This window comes from Rhea pennata, chromosome 20 (assembly GCF_028389875.1).
Source record: "Rhea pennata isolate bPtePen1 chromosome 20, bPtePen1.pri, whole genome shotgun sequence".
Classification (NCBI taxonomy): Eukaryota; Metazoa; Chordata; class Aves; order Rheiformes; family Rheidae; genus Rhea; species Rhea pennata.
Window position 1 is genome coordinate 998,690 of NC_084682.1, and position 16,814 is coordinate 1,015,503.

General features: G+C 40.5%; 1 protein-coding gene across 2 annotated transcripts in view; it reads left to right on the forward strand.

The window, feature by feature from the left end:
- The window catches only part of MNT (MAX network transcriptional repressor), a 48,249-nt gene that overhangs the window by 20,674 nt on the left and 10,761 nt on the right, over positions 1-16,814 (forward strand). The gene's annotated exons all lie outside the window — the stretch shown is intronic.

Here is a 16,814-nt window from a genome sequence, read left to right on the forward strand (position 1 = left end):
GCATTTTATATCTAGGTATACTTTCCTCTGGCAATCTTCTTATACTAGAAATTCCTAGTTAACCATAAATCAGTCATGCTAATGGTAGTGATGGCCTTTAGATAGCTTTCACCTTAATGAAGTAGGTAATTCAATTGTTCATAAAAGGGACATGCAGTGTGTATGAAGTTATACTGCTCCTTTCTGGACTAAGGTGAATTTTAATCTGTGTGTTCTGGGGTTTTCTTGTCTTTGCTAATCAAAACAGACTTCCATGAAGATTTTGAATGTCTCAGATTTTTGGTGAGACAGACATGGGTTATGCCCTTGGTGGTAGGGAAAGACAGGAATTTTGGGATGCAACTTGAAGTTTAAAATGGATTGAGTACCAAGAATGAATCTGGGAAAAAGTGAGGATAAAACTAAGTTGTGGTGTTTGCAGGCTGAGTGAAATGTATCAGTATTTGTTTACTGCTTGTTATTTATCTGGTATTTGGCACTGTCAGCAGTTTTGTCGGCTGACTTTATGCATTGATTTATTCTTATCCAGCACATTTTCCATACTTAATATTCGTAAAACTGGTTAATGGTAGCACAGCAAAAGTTCTTGGAGATGTCCTCTGTGGCTGTGAAATCAATAGCCTGTAATGCAGTTAAATTAATTGAGAAAAAAGAAAAGGGAAGATTGCTGAAGCTGTAACTTTCTCTTGCGAGTGAAAAGAGCCAAAGATGTCTTATTTTGGCTGGAGTAAAGCATGCTGAAGACTGTTCACAAATGGGCTTTTCCACAATGAAGTGGCTTCTTCTTTCCTCTCTTTCTTCCCACCTTTCTCAGTATCTCTCCAACACCATTTTATTCCTATGGTCAGAGGTACAGAACATTCGCTACTCTCCCTGACTTTTATTTTGGAGATCCACTAATTACTCATAAGCTTTCGGAATAAGACCGTCTTGGCCCTTGTCAATAGCCTTTGATCAAGGCATAGAAAACCAGGCAAATTCTAATGATACCCAACCACTAGAGGATGGACAAACAATAGGAAAAAAATCTACCTTTCTTAGAAAGGTCACTTCTGGAGATGTGGTTGTATTGCAGTTAATGGGCATTGGAAAAGATACGAGCCTTTCATTTCATTTCAAGCGGGTTGCTGTCAGTAAAGAAATGAGCTTTCATTAACACTAACAGAGACCAAGTGATCTGATCACCTGTTCTTGCTTTTGGGAGTTGAGTCCACAGTCACGATGTCACGAATGGAAATGTCTCTAGCATAGCTAGCTGCCACTATGAATATTGATGCAAGTGCAGATCTATCTGTGAGCAGACTGCTCTTCAGCAGAATTTTTATTCTGTGCTTTTGGAAGACAGCTTAAAATTCTCTTTGAGGATGTCAGTAGGGATGATTGGTTCTTTCTCTCCCTGTTCTCTAGATCCATTGTGGAATACTTTGAGGCTTAGTAGTAGTGCAGCTGTGTTACCTACGGACATATATACATTTATCTCTGTAAACTGCTAGAAATTAAACTCCTGTCATGTCCTTCTAGGAAGCGTGAATTGCTTTTTCAGTGGTCCAAAAGGTATCCACAGATCCAGAAAATCATTTTGTTTCCTTTAAGTTTCTACCACTCAGGACCCATTTCACTGTCACCCCTAATTGCCTTTCTGTACATTGATCAATTCTTTAACTATGCTGTGATCACTTCTGTAGGCCTGACTGACTAATCCAGCCACCTTAGGAAAATGTCTAGGTGGCTGTGTACTGGTAGTGGGGCTTAAAGAAGAAAAGTGTGCCTGTGTCGTTCTGTATACCTGCTGTTTAGAACCTTCCTGTTTAGAAAGGAATCTCAGCGTGGTTTAATTGCAGCATGTTTGTAAAGTGAAAATACAGAAATTCTAGCTAATAACTTCGTGATATTTTCAGTAGTCTCAGACACTATGATGTAGTATAGATTGCTGTCTACATAGTTCTAGTTTATGTACTGCACTATCTGTTCACACCATGAAATTTCTTGGATTATTAGAGAAACGACAAAAAAAGACAGGTGAGGTGACTTGTCTCAGATGTGCAATGCCCTGGTCTTAAAAATAAACCAACCAAGTTGCCTGATAGGGCTTCCATGAAGGCATTTTTAGCTGTGTAAGTATGTCATTTCCTCTCTCCTTACCATTCCCAAAAGCACATCAGAGCACTTGGAGCTAGCTGGTTAGAGGAGAGTGAATCTTGAGTAGTTAAACAATTGGGTTTTTTGTGGTCAAACACAGTGTTACTTTGCAAGTGATACAGATCTGCTGGAACAGCCTGATAGAACTGTGCATGTCTTTGAGGCACTCTGCTTAAAGGGGTGTCTCCACCTTCTTAAGCTCATGATGATACTTAAGTGTATGGAAGAGTTTATAGACAGGTAGACTGCAATATTAGTTTGATGTCCTCTCAATCTTCTTATTTCTCAGTGGGCCAGCAAGCTCTGAGCTGAGATGCTCAGAACTAGAGCTACATATTCCACATGCCAGACTAATGAGGAAACTTAAGATAAAACAATGTTTCTGCTAATGGCTCCACTGGGAGCACTCACCTTTGTTCTGTCCATCCCCCCCCTTTTTTCTTTTTGTATGTGTATGTGAAAGCTTTTCTCAGCAGCCTGCTTTCTAAGGGTCAGGCTGTTGTTAGGTTGTTTCTTTCCTAGATCACACACACTGTTTTGATCTGGACATGAGTATCTGTTGACATCTGATTGTAGTTTAATGGCAGGTGTCAGATGAGTTGGCTAGTCTCAGTTCCTAGAAAGCAACCAGTTGCATTAGAAAATGAGATCACTCATTTCACTCATTCTGCCTTCATGCCTGTTAGTCACACTACCTGACCCCTGATCTTAGTTTTGCAGGATCAGATCACTAACTCGTCCTAATGAGGTAGGTAAATTCTGCTGTTTTGCGGCTGGGGAGAGTGAGCAGGAGAAAGAGAGGTAACTGATAGGGAGAAGGTAAATTACTTGCTCTAGATCACCTAGGAAATGTATGTTGAATTCAAGAACTGAATCTAAAATACTGAAGTTGTAGGCTGACAGTGCAGTTCCAGCTCCTTAGCTAGGAGTTTGTGTAGACAGAGTTGCCTCGTCACCTGTAATAGGTTTGATTCTGTAGTCATCAGGAAGGCTGCAGAATCAGGTCAGGGACAGCCTGCTCTGCTGTGTGTAGATGAGCGCAGTCTCCCATCTGCCAGTGCTGCAGCACTTGGCTCACTCCTACAAAGGCAGAGGAGGTGGGGTCAGATCATACCACGCACGCGAGCGCTGAGCCCAGCCTTCATCAGGGCGCACGCTCATGCTCACGATGGCGGTGAAGGTCACGGTGACCTCACAGCCCTCCCCTCCCTCCTCTCTCCAGCCCAGAGCACCCTCGCCAGCGTCCACGTCCACGTGTGCAGCGAGCACATGGCTAGTGCCAGCCCCCAGCGTCAGCGGGACTGCCCGCCCAGGGCTGCGAGCCGAGCCGTGCAGGCCGCTGCAGCGCTGTGCAGCTGCGCCTGCCGGAGGAGGTGGTGAGGAGCTGCCTCAGCTCCCGTGGGTGGGTGGGCTCTGCTGGGCCAGTGCGGCTTGTGTAACCTCCTCGCTGACGTTAGCGTCTGCTGCTCTCAGTGATTTTCTTGTCCGCTTTTTGCACAGAAGCAAGAGTGTCTCTTGCGGCCGATCATTTTAATTCAGAAACAACAGGGAGTATCCAGAAAGCAGAATATCTTCCTTGGTATTTGTTTTGCTGTGGATTTAGCCTGAATCATGACATGCACTTGTGCTAAAAAATAGACAGCTGTGTTTATTTGCCTGAAAAACAGATTATTAAAAATCTTGTTTGAATTTTCAGACTTTTAAAAAAAGACTTACTTATTTCATTTTGAATTTAACTTCAAGCTGTTTCAACAAAAATAACACACATGGGGAGTTCATCCCACAGATGAACCATCTGCTGATGCTCCTCACCTGTCCCAACTGATCATGAAGGGAGCCTAAATGGGACCGCAGACTGGACTGGGACATCAGCTGGCAGCTATGGCTAGATGAGATGAATCCCAGCCTGACTTAAAGATGGAAGCACAGGGTTAGTCATGATTAAAAGAAAAACAAAAGAAGCATTGCCTTCTTGGCAGTAAAAAATACAGTTAACACACCCACCCACACGGAACATTTCAAAGACTGTCTTTGCCCTGTATCTCCATAGGCTTTTTTTTTTTTTTCCTGCAGCTGCAGGGTACCACAAATCACATTCCAAATTCAGCATGTTTCACTTAACAGGCTTGTTTGCCTCTCTCCCTGGTGAAGAGGACACGGGAATTGTACAAAGGAGAGTTAAAAGTAAAGATTTTAATTCGCAGTATAGCGAAGTAGTTCTTCATGAAAACAAGAAGATACCCAAACCAAATGAGTCTTTCACAGAATGAGTGCAGTGTGCTGGCCCTGAAGCTGTAGTTAGCTGATGATCTGTGCCTTCAAGGATTATGACAGTTTACTAATTGTTGCAGTCTCTCTTTCTGTGAAATCCTTTTTTTCTTCATTCCAGCTAGAACTTTTTAGAAACCAGCTATTTGTTTCCTTGGCTGACTTTAAATATTTGTGTCTGTATCAAATCAGATAAGTTAGAAAGTTAAATTCCAAACATCCATTTAGCTGTCATTTTAATTTATCCTTAGAGTTGTGATTGTGCACTGCAACAGTAAATTAGGATCTCCGCAATTAAACACATTGTTGCACAAAGGAAATTAGGCCGAACACAGTTGGAAGTTAATAATCCTTTCAAATAGTGATTCAGTTTTAGGCAGTGTAAGCAGTTGTGTTGTGAACTAACTTCATGGCTTTCAGTTGAAGGAATTGTCTCTTACTGGTCAAAGCAGCAGAGTGGGCCTTCAGTCTCCAAGTGGCGGAGCCTGCACCGTAGTACATCTGTTCTGCGAGCCAAGCCACCTAACCTCTTTGTTCTTCGCATATGGACCACAAAACATAGGTAAAATACTGAAGACCTGAAAGTTTCTAAGATGCCTAAAAATGATTAGAAAAACATGCAGTGGGAAAAAATGCTGTTACCTACTGTGAGAGAACCATGGCCCAGTCCTCAGCTGGGGCAGATCAGCATTTGCTCCATAGAAGTGATATTCTCTGCAGAAAGCTAGCACAAGACACTTGTCTTCTTTCAACAGTGAGCAGTTAGAAGTGGGAGTTACTGTTCCTTTCTTGTACTGGATACAGTACTGCTGTGGTGGCCAGGGAAGTAAAGTTCTGGAAGACTGAGAATACAGTGTGTAGCCAGGACCTTAATGCAGCTGGGTGTTTTGATTGACTTTAAAGGATTCCTTCCCCCCTAGGAAATGTTCTAATCATCTTAGTTGGAGGCTAATTGAAGCCCTTAAGCAAGACTCTTTTCTTTTTCTCCGCCTTTGCCTGTCACAATGGTACCTGAATACCTTCCATTTTCAGAGGTTATTTTTCTATGGCATATTAGTTTAAAACAACATCCATGCAATTAGCTCACCACATAACATCAGGACACCAGGACAACCAAAACTGGCACACTAGAATCACACACAGAATCACAGCCTGACAGATTTCAGATCACACTGTAAGTCCTGTTTGTTTGCCAGAATTTCTGTACTATAACCAAAGTCAAATGCTGAGTAAATAATAACCTGCTTACAAAATACTAGATGGAGCTTTCCAGAGCTTGCAAGAGTCAAAGATTAGAATCCTTTAAAGTTTGCTAAGTAGGAAGGCACTGTGATCTAAACTGCTGCGTGTGCTGCTTTAGGTACTCCCAAAAGTATTGAGGGGCAGGTAGGGGGAGCTCTGTATAGGAAATTAATTTTGCTTGCCAATTCATATAGCAGCAAGTAGGCTTGGTGGATGACCTCTTACTATTAGAGATGGAAAATAGTTATGAAATGAACTTACAATATATATGACCAATTTGTCATATACTGTCTCCAAAAGAGGCAGGAAGGTTAGAATTTCTCTCTGCCTCAGGAAGCAGGATTTAAATTCTACCCTACATCATGCTGATTTGAAGGATATTGGTACAAAGCTACAGATACTACCAGAAAATTTGCCTTTTGGTCCATGTCTGTGGTCTTCCCACTGATCACTCACTTGGACTTTTGCTGCAAAAAAAGGTCTTTTGGTCTTCTGGTTATATGTACTTAGAGAAATCTAAAAATGAATGACAGAGCATTTTAAAAGTCATGTGGCTGCTTGTGTGAATAGGTTGCAAGCCTCTTGCTGTTCCCTGAAATACATACCAGCTAACTAGAGAAGTGTTTTACCAAAATAAAATAATCTAATTTCACATTTTTACATTTCTCAGTTTTTCCACTTAATGACCACAGTATCTCTTTTTTTTTGGGGGGGGGGGGGGGGTTATTTATAAGTCATTTAATTGGTGTCTGAATACAATAATTCATCCCTAATGTTTAGTGCAGAGGACCAGAGCAAGGCTAGTGTGGTTTTTAAAGTCCCACGTTAATGCTCAAGTTAGGGTTTGTGTGTTATGTAAGTAAAAGAGGACACTACAAGCATAGTAGTTCCTGATGGAGGGAGAGATGCAGAACCACAGACAGTAAATCCACGTATTCAAAGTTAGAATCTGATCTATCTGGATTATTGTATAAGAACCAAGCTCATTTAGATTCGAGCACTGTAGTGGCTGGATTATTGATCAAAATGCCTAAGCCAAACTATGGTGGTGAATCTGATTAAGTTCCCCACCTTGAAAAGTACAGTTGTGACATTATTATTTTTATTATATTTTTATATTCTCTGCCAGCTACTAGATGAAGACATTTATCTATCCATATAACGAACCCAGTGAGAACCTGGGTCCATTAGTAGTTTCAGTTCTTCCTTCATGCGAACAGCACTCACATGCCAAGCAGTGCTACTTCAAGTTGTTTACCTGACCCGATTCATTGATTTTTGTCTTGTCTAATTAGCCTGGATTTTATCGCGAACAGAAAAAGGCTACCAGCAACAATAGGCCATACCCCAGCAAGGGTATGGTGTTATCTGTTGATTTCAGAAAGAGAAGAGAAATAACAGTGCTGAGTAGTGAAGTTGAGCAAGTTGAAACCTGCTTAAAAATGTGAAATAGAGTTTGGTTATAGGGCTGATCCTCCACTGGAGTGGAGAGTGAATGTACAGTACCTGCAGAATCTAGTTTCCCCTTGTGGTAGAGTCATTGAAGAGTTGACTTTAACTTTAGAGGTACTACATCAAGTTACATCAATGTAGGAAATGGGGTCCCAAACTTGAGAAGCTGAGAGATGCTATAAGAACTTTCAGCCCCTTAGCTCTGAGCATACCTAGCATTTTGCATTTTGGACTCCTAAGACTTTCCAATCCACTCCATCATATTGCCCGTAAAAGGAACTATTTTCCTATTGAAGGGACCTTGCATTGACTTCCAAAAGACTGGGCTAAAGCCCTCTGAGAAATCTCTGTGTCCATTTATCATTTGCTGAGATTTATTACTAAAGTTTCAGTGAGAGTCATGTGTAGTATGTTTTTTGAATTAAATGGCAAGAGGCTTGTTGCATTAAGCTAGGATGGCATCCTAGTGTGTGTAGGCCTAACGGTTCTGTGGGTAAAATCCTCATTTAGATTGTACTGATAGATGGTTTTTCTTTTTGATAACTTGCACAATCATCGAATAAAAGAAACTTTGGATTCTCGTCTTGAATTGGGAGTTTACTACTCTAGCTGGTACATCAGCCAAAATCATTTTGGGCCCTCAGGCAGCTCTGGACATTAGAAGTCAAATCGTCAGCCATCCCTTACCAGTTGTAGTATAATCTACTTGAAGGGAGATTCCACCCTCACAGCAGTCAGCAGATAGGCTTTATTTGCAGGAGTGGCTGCAAGACACATCATGCAATAGAACTCTTTAAAGGCCTAGTGTTTGGACATTGAGTGGATGGAAGCTCTTTCTTAATCTTTGGCAAACAGGATGGTACAGTGTCTCATTTGTGATTCATACACTTGAGTTCGAAAAGGGAAAACAGAATTACAGCTTTTTCATATTTTTTGATTGTTAGGATTTCTACATCTATCATACTGCTGTCATTTAAGTAGCAGTTTAAAGAAACACTCAGGGCTCTAAAAACCAAACCAGCCTCTAATTCTAACATAATACAGGGTTTCAAAGTGAGCTTTGTTGGAGTCTATTTCAGGTGCTAGTGCTCCTGTGAGATCAGAGAGCAGGCATGGGAGAGAAGAGCGCAAATGACATGACAAAAGTGGTAATAAGTACAGCTTGATTACACAGGCTTTATTTTACATTTAATGTCACAGAAGTCACCCACCTTTAAAATTTTGTGATAATCACTACTAGTAGTGAAACTAATTTCTTCCAATTCAAGATAAAAGAGAACCTCCATGCAGTGTTTGGATGCAGAAGACAGTGACCCTCAGATTTCTTTTTAGGAAAACAAAAACCACAAAAACAAGAACAGCATAACCATTCCGCTTATTTTGTATTTTTGTTTTTCCCTCCTAGCATCGTTGGGAAGAGGTTAGGGCCCCATGGTACAGATCTTTAAGGGTTGTTTGGACTCCTTCGACTTCTAGTCCTCTGACTAGCAGAGAGCAAATATGTACATTGATACACTCTAAAATTACAGTGAAGTAGTTATTGGCCTGTTAAATTACTAACAAATAGTTACAGGAGAGCAGCAATCATTGTGAGTGTCTGCCTAAGTGCAGCAGAGTTCAGCCCATGTTATGCAATGGATTGTAGTCGTAGATGTCAGTGACAGCCTTGCCAGGCATATAAGTCAACTACAAAATAATAAAAGGGAGATTTTGAAACTTTTTATAGTACAGCAGCAGGAAGTTGGTATCAACTTAATCTCTTGTTGTCATGTCAGCAGTACTATGATGCGATAGAAATATTGATAAAATATACTTTCAGGGATGTGGAAATGTAAGTAAGATTTTAAATGTCTCCCTTTGTATCAGTTGTTACTTATCAAAAGTTAATAGTGATTCTGATCCAGTTTGTGCTGGGAACTTGCCCTGCCAATTCTTGTGGTTTTATCAGAATGCGTTCTTGTGTGCAACTGTGATGTTTTGTTTCGTTTTCTCTCTCTGTCCCTCTCTCTCACCACTATTACTGTGGGGAAGGATCCACACAGGCTGTGGGGAAACGGGATGACCTTGGTGAAACAATGAAACTGGTTCACAAAACACTGACAAATGCATTATTTAAGAAAAACAGAAAAATAGCTTTTCTTATCCCCCCCCCCCAATTCTTTTGCTTTTAGCAGTCTTAATTGTCTTTTATGTCACAAGGAGTTAAACATACAAAATGAAGTTTAAGTTTAGAATGTCCCTTTCATTGTAGACTACTTACCATTTCTTTTACTGGTGATACGCTGCTAATTGAGAGGCAGCCAATACAGCACCTATAGAAAAAAGCGTAGGCTGCACTCTGATAATGAGGATATCACATAAAGACTGTTGATCCTGTCACACTGAGATACAGCGTGATCCAAATATCTAGGCTGCTCAGATCCATGTAAAAGAGCATTTGGGGGCAATTAGTCTTTGAAAATTACAATTCTGGTTGAAAGAGCAAGGTAGGTGGCAAGTGACCTGTACTCTTATTCTATACAAATTAGGTGCAAGTTGGGTGCCATCTGTTGGGCAGATATGTGATTATTCACTGTACTTGTATTTTAGGGAACCAATTCCCAACACCTAAGCACTGTTGTGTTTTCCTACAGTTTTAGAAAGACCAGTTTTTATTTTGCTCCTCTTCACAAAAGTCCTGAAATATTTGAGTGAAAAATATCTTTAAAAGAAGTACGATCCCATTCTGCAAACAAACTTACCCATCTAAAATGCTTCATCTGGTTGTGTCCAAGCCACGTGTTTCTAGGTAACTGGCACGTTCTTATTAATCCTAGGGCATTGTCTTTAACGAGGTGACCTGGCATTGTTGGGGGCTCTGGCTGGCAGCTGCTGCTAAGAGATCAGTCTCTAGGATGCTTCAGAGATGATCATTGCAAAATAGTATTTTTCTCTGCAAATTGCTCGACCAGGGAGAAGAATAGTCTACTAGATCTTAATTTGTATAATCATAAAGGAGTGACCTTTGAACTTAAATGTTATAATATGTCTTAGCCGGTCTGCATCTCAGTCAAGTTCAATTTTTGATAAATTTTCAAAAATAGCTAAATGATGCTGTTGAGTGACAATAGTCAGTCTAAAAAGAGATAGTTAGGAGATTCCTAAGTTACTCAGCCTTGCATGTTGGAATGCTAGAAGAACATGGCAACTCAAGGCCTATGTAAAATTTAGCAAAATAGGCACCTGTTTCTTTTAACTCCATTCTACATTATTTTATTTCTGTGCATGCACTGTGAATGGTGATATTAATTTTATATAGGTTAGGTGAGTTTGCAGAATGTTAATCAGCTGAGAACAAGGGAAACTTTTAAATAGGAATAAACCGTAAATAAAACTGAATTTCAATTTAAAATTCTTGTGAAAATCTGCCTTTTTACTTTAGTATTTGTTGCAATTCAGAACTCCTCATCACCAGTAATTGGCACCTTTCTGTAATTTTGATAATTTTGTGGTGCTTTACCTACTAATGTAAGCAGTCTCTCAGCTGTGCTCAGGAGCTTTGCTGTACTTTGGTGCTTCAGCTTTTGCAGCACTGCAGTCTGAGTGACTGCTTTTGAACCACCTCTGTGACGTACTCCAGAGATTTTCAGTGTTGACCATGTGCAGGCATTGCAGGAAATACTTGGTTGCTGAGCTGACAAGCGCTTGCAATCCTAAGGTCTTTTCCTGCATGGAGGCAAAGATTGGCCTTGCACAGGTGCAAAAATTGGGCTTTGCATGCTGTCCTGAGATCTGTTCCCTTTGCTTTCAAGGCCATAGCAGTGGAAGAGACAGGTTGACCAAAAGCCTTTTATGACCTAGACCTGATTTGTGGGCTGTAGGTAGAGCCATCATGATGTGACTGACTAGCACTGACCTCATTGCATCAGTGGAGAAATTGAGGAACAACGGTGGCATGGGAGGATCTATATCTTTCTCTGAATCACAGAGAAAGACATAGTAACTTAGTCTTCTGAGACCTTTTCCTGAGTTTTATGTGTAGTAGATTATAAACATAAGCAATGCAACTATTGCCCTTGCTCTGCTCACACTTAGAGCCTTACCTCCCCCTCCAGGCAGAGGACACTGAGTCAGCCTGTCCTGCCTACAGTACTTTGCACGCAGTAAGGCTGTCAATCTCATAGGTTTTGCACCTTATTTCTGCATCCCTGATGCATTTGAGATGTGTGGGAGGCCCCACACTCCACTTGTTCTGTTGGAGATGGGGTGTTTTCGCTCCTCTTCTGTTAGGGAATGTAGTTCTGCCAAAGAAAGCTTCTCCACTAGCATATGGTTGTCAGAATGCCATCATCTGCCAAAATTGTGTTTATAGGAAGCATGTTCGTGTTACAACTGAAACCCGCATCTACATGTCCCCCAGTGGCCGCTGCTCAAAAACCTTGGGAATATTTATGTTCTAATACGAAGCTCATTGGTACATCTTGCCTGTTGACTAAGCCAAATTTATAAAAATAAGAACAAAGAGAGTACCATACTCAGGATCCATCCAGAACTGTATTTTGTCTCTCACAGCAGTCACTGTGAGATGCCTCTAAGAAAAACAAAGAGTGCTGCAGCAAGTAGATATGATGATAATATATCTCCAGGTTTATATCCTCCTCATCTCTAACAGTAAGACATCTGGCTTTAGCTCTAAAGCATAACTGTATTATGTCTTCCAGAACTGTTGTCTGTGCATCATCATGCAGTTGCACAAAAGGTTTGTAAGAGTCCAAAATCCTGCAGTTTTGCCATTAATAATGGACCCTTGAAATGCAATGTGCTTTATCCTAATACGTGGAAAATTATTGGAGTTAAACCACAGATACATTTACCATGTCAAACAAATTAAGCTACTTTGAGTTTGGGTGATTTTCCAAGTCACAAACAATGCAGTACTTGGGAGTACTTTTGGGTACCCATCATTAACATCATTGCAATTGTTCCACTTATTTCCTGAATGATTATTATGATTAAAAATAAATAAATAAATAAAAACATGCAAACAAACTTAACACCTTCTCATTGCAAATAATACTTGAATATTTTCTAAAGATTGGATTGCTCTTAACCATGAAGGCAATATCAAGGAATAAAACATATCTGCTACGCTGGTAAATGCCAGCATGGTTTTGGTGGTTGGTGCTGGGAGTGGCTATGCCTTGTCCTGCTTTGTTTTTTCACTGTGTATTGCAGTCACTGCTTTTTTTTTTTTTTTTTTTTTTTTTCTAAATTTGTTCTTTATCTTCCTACTTCCTAGTTTGGATTCTTCTTACCTTCTAGCCTAGTAAATATGTGTACTTTGTTCAGAGAACTGTGCTTGCAAGAGGCTGGGCCCTGGCCTGTTCATATAACCATGTTTCAGCTATATTCTTGTTCCAGAGATTATGGCCCAATGTGTTTTTTATTCAAGATCTGTGTGCTAACAATGTGTAGATAACTAATAACAGTAGTGCATGTTCTCATTTCCCCATTATTTCTTTGCTCCAAGCAGATTTTCTATGCTGTGAAATATTTCTATCTATTTAGCTCTCCTGTAAACTACAGAGAATAGTGCTGGATGCACCAATTCACAAATTCTTTGCTGGAACAGTTTTCTGGTCACTTGCAGAAAAGGCAGCAAATGACTTGCTCATTTCCTGAAAACACCATGCTTACACATGCATGCGAGGGTGAAGTCACATCCTAGAATATAACAAAACTCTGGCTGCCTTCCTTGTCCAGGCGTTAAAACAAATGGAAAAGCTAGGTCGTGAGGCTGCTGACAAATGACCGGTCACGACTGTGAGATCTGTAGATAGACCTACACCCGACCACTCATACCACACTGCAGATTGCTTAACCTCCTTTAAAGTATCTACAAGGTAGCTATTATATATGTGGTCAGATCAGCCTGCTGTAGTGTATCAGGCCTAGGAGCAGAGTAGGATGGCCTCTCTGTTTTGTCTTGCAAGTTTTGTGTTTATTTCAATGCTCAGGTAAAGCTTTGAGAACAGTGGCAGCCTAAAGTCTTTGTTCTGCTCCTTCCACTTCCTCTCTTCCCTCACCAAAGAAGCTTTCTTGACTACATGAGGTTCTTGAGCATAGCTGGGGAAGTTCCATTTGGCTTGACAGGTCAGTTCTAGCCAGGTAGTCAGTAATGCGTTAGGCATACCCATGGGTCTCACATTGGCCATGGAGAGGTCAGGGGTGATCCTCAGAGTTAAGTCTATATTTGACTTCTCTCTTAGGAGTGCCAATAAGCAGTGGCTGTCATCCTTTGACAACGGTGAACACAAATGTTATTTCGTACGTAAGACCAAGTAACTGTCAGGTAAGAAATGTTTTTCAGCTGCTTGTGTCCAGCATCTCTTAGACTCAAAGTGGATTGTCTATTGAAAACACAGGTTGTGAATTCCTTAGCGGTTATGCAGTGTTACAGCCTGATTCAAAACAGATGAGCCTTTACATCAACCTCTCATAACTTTGGATCAAGCCTTGCACAATTTTACATTATCTCTAGGGAAAGTGAGACCATAATCCTGTACTGAGTTAGGGCTTGCATGAAGACCCATGGAAAAACTGCTGTAGTACAAACTGTTTGGATGTAGTTTCACGTGGGTGATTTTAATTGGACATACCTAACACTCCTGAGTGCATGTGAGTGTTATTTCTTTCCTAGAACATGGAAACTGGCAGTGATAAAGCAGTTACTCTGATAGCTGACAATGATATTGTTGTGCAGTGACCTGCATTTTCCCATCCATGGCAGTAGGCTAAAGAAAGCAGCACCCTACGCTGCCACCACTGCAAGATTTCATCTGTAAAAGCCAGCCAAGTGAAACAGTTACCATAGAAACCACAGCTTTTGTTCCTGTGGAAACCAGCTGAGGGTTTCACACAAGCAGAATGTGAGATACAACTGTTAACTCTGCTGTTGGGCCTGATCCTACCAGGTCCTGGTTTCTCTACCTTGTAGTTACAGGGACATCACAGCCTGAGGGGCCTGGTCATGAACGGATTCCTATTGACATCAGTGCCCACTGATTCAGGTGCTGTATCCAGGAATTACAGGAGTGAGTCCTTTACATAGAAACTTAAGACTTGATGCTATCATCTTTACTAATTTAGGTAACTGTTACTGATGTACGTGTTCCACTGAGGTAAATGGGGACACTGATCTGACTACAGATGTAGAGAGCAAGCTCTTAATTTTCCCTCTTTCTTACTTTGTCTCTTCCTTCATCACAGCAGATTGTATTCAGTTGGGGCAGGCAATTTTTAGATATTAGGTTTTAGAGAAACTACTCGTTGCATCTGGAGAACTTCATAGAAAATCTAGCAAGATTCAAAAGGAATAGACTTTCACTTTTAAAGTAGGAATGTCCAAAATTGGTACAATTAATGCAAAACTTGAAAAGTACTGCAAGTGAGTGTATCACCTCTGTCTTCAGACTCTCAAATCAGTCTCTGGTTTATATTGCTTAGATTATTTGAGAGGGCCACTGAGGAAAGTGCAGCATTCTGCATAGTGGTTTGTTGTGCCCTCTTTCTTCTGATGTTTCTGGTCACAACATTGATGGTAACAGGCTGACGGACTAGTTGTACCATACGTTTGTTGCAATGCAGCACTCTCTGTGAGGATAAGATCCTTTTCTGTAGCATTTAGCTTTTTTCATTGCATAGAGAATTCTATAACAGGAAACAAAATTCTGTATGGAATCAGAAAGCCTTACTGATGACTTTTTTGCTCAGTGCTGTGGAGATTATCTATCTAGGATTGCGATCACTGAGAGTTTTTTGGTTGAAGAACTCATAGCTTGCTGTAGTGGCTGGGATCACAGTAGCAAAGAGGTAAAGGAAATGGCTTAAAATCGCTTTCATGATTGCCCATTGGTGAGGAATCAGTGAATGCTGTGTAATAGAGCACAGCAGCTAAAATACACTTTGGAAAAGCTCATAATTGTAAGTGTTTTTTATATTGCTAATATGATGTTCATAAGGGGAGCTTTTTAATAAGACGTTTTAAATCTCACTGATGCCAGCTACAGGGCTGCCATATTCTGGAGACAAGTGCAGAGAAAGCATTGGGGGCATTATTTTCAGTCTTGACATAAGAATAAGCAATTTAATTACAGCCAGCTATAAAATGGAAATATTTGTACAGTGAAAAATGACTATTGCTGTGTAGTGACAACAGTAGTTTGTTTCTGGTTTGTTTACCAAATAATGGCAAGGGGATGTACACAAAGACAAATAACAGTTCTGAAACAGTGAGAAGACTTGAGCACAAAGGGGCAAAATGTTACAACTCACATTACATTGTGTGCTTGCTGTCATTGCAGTTGTGCTGTTTTTGCTTTAATAATCCACGTGAGTAAAGGCTACTTTGAAGCTGACAGCTACATATAAAGGAAAAAAATCAGATTCTCATGGGGAGCAAAAGCAAACCCACGAATGGATTTTAATTTGATCACTGCTCTTTAAGTGGAAGATGAAGAGGCCCTTGTCACCACTGATCTTGCTTTCTTGTCACCATTTCCACAAGTGTGTGTTAGCAGTAGCCATTCTGTGCCTGCTTTGCACAGATGCAGATGATGACAGAGGGTGGCTTGGAGAAGGCTTAGAATCACAATGAACTCCCAGGCCCATCAGTCCTCTGTAAGCGCTGCCTAGCAAAGAACTTACTGTCAGCTTCAAAATCAGGCACAATTTCTGTGACAATACTCATGGACTTAATATTAAGCACACACCTAAGTGTATGGCTGGACTAGGGTCAGAATGATTAAAGCACTTTATAAATACAGCTTTCGCTTTCAAAATTATTCTTGCATGCTGAGAGAGGGAAGAAGCTCCCAAACTAAATGAAAGCTGATCCTTGCAGTGTATTATTGCTCTGTACTACCTCTTGGCCTCTGCTTCCTATTTTCTGTGCAGTTAGGAGTTAAATTGCAAGAACTGTAAATATTCATGATGAAATGATCAACTTACTTTCTCCAGAGCTGGCAACGGATGTGCAAAACTCCCAACATCATCAAAAGCCGTGGATGCATTAGTGTGAAAATCATGAAATCTGTGATTTTTTTCCCAAGTTAGAGCAATTGCTCCCATCAGTATTAGGATCAGGATTTACTGTCTCTGTTAGTGATGCTCTTGTGGAATTTTTTTAAAGTGCATAGAAATAAAAAATAAATCATTTTCAAAGTTGTGCTTTTCACAGTAGCTTCCTTACGCTGTGGAGAAAATGTTGCCTGGGCAACGAAGGCTTCCAATTTCTCAACACTTAAAAAGAAATAAAAGAATTATAATCATTTTCACAAATATGGGAAGAATCTGTGGTGAAATTTGTCACTTGAAAATAGCAGTTGCAAGGGCAGTGCATTTGTTGAGCCATCTCTGTGAATGTTTGTAATCACAGTCCCATGCTTTTCTGACCAGGTGCTGTGGTGTATGGAAGTAATACTTTGTTTTCTTTAGGAATTTACAGCTTCCAAGGTTAATTCATCCTTGCAACTCTGAGGAAAGTAGGGAAACAGAAATGCAAATAACTTGAGTAACTTTTCCACCAAAAAGAAACAGAATCAGCATGTCCTGAATGAGGGCTAAACTCCAGGATTTCACACTAGTAAATTGCAGGTTTCCTCCATTCTGTCTGTTGCTTCTCTGATGAAACATAACATACAGCTTGGCAAAACAGCTGGCCCAGATGTAGAATG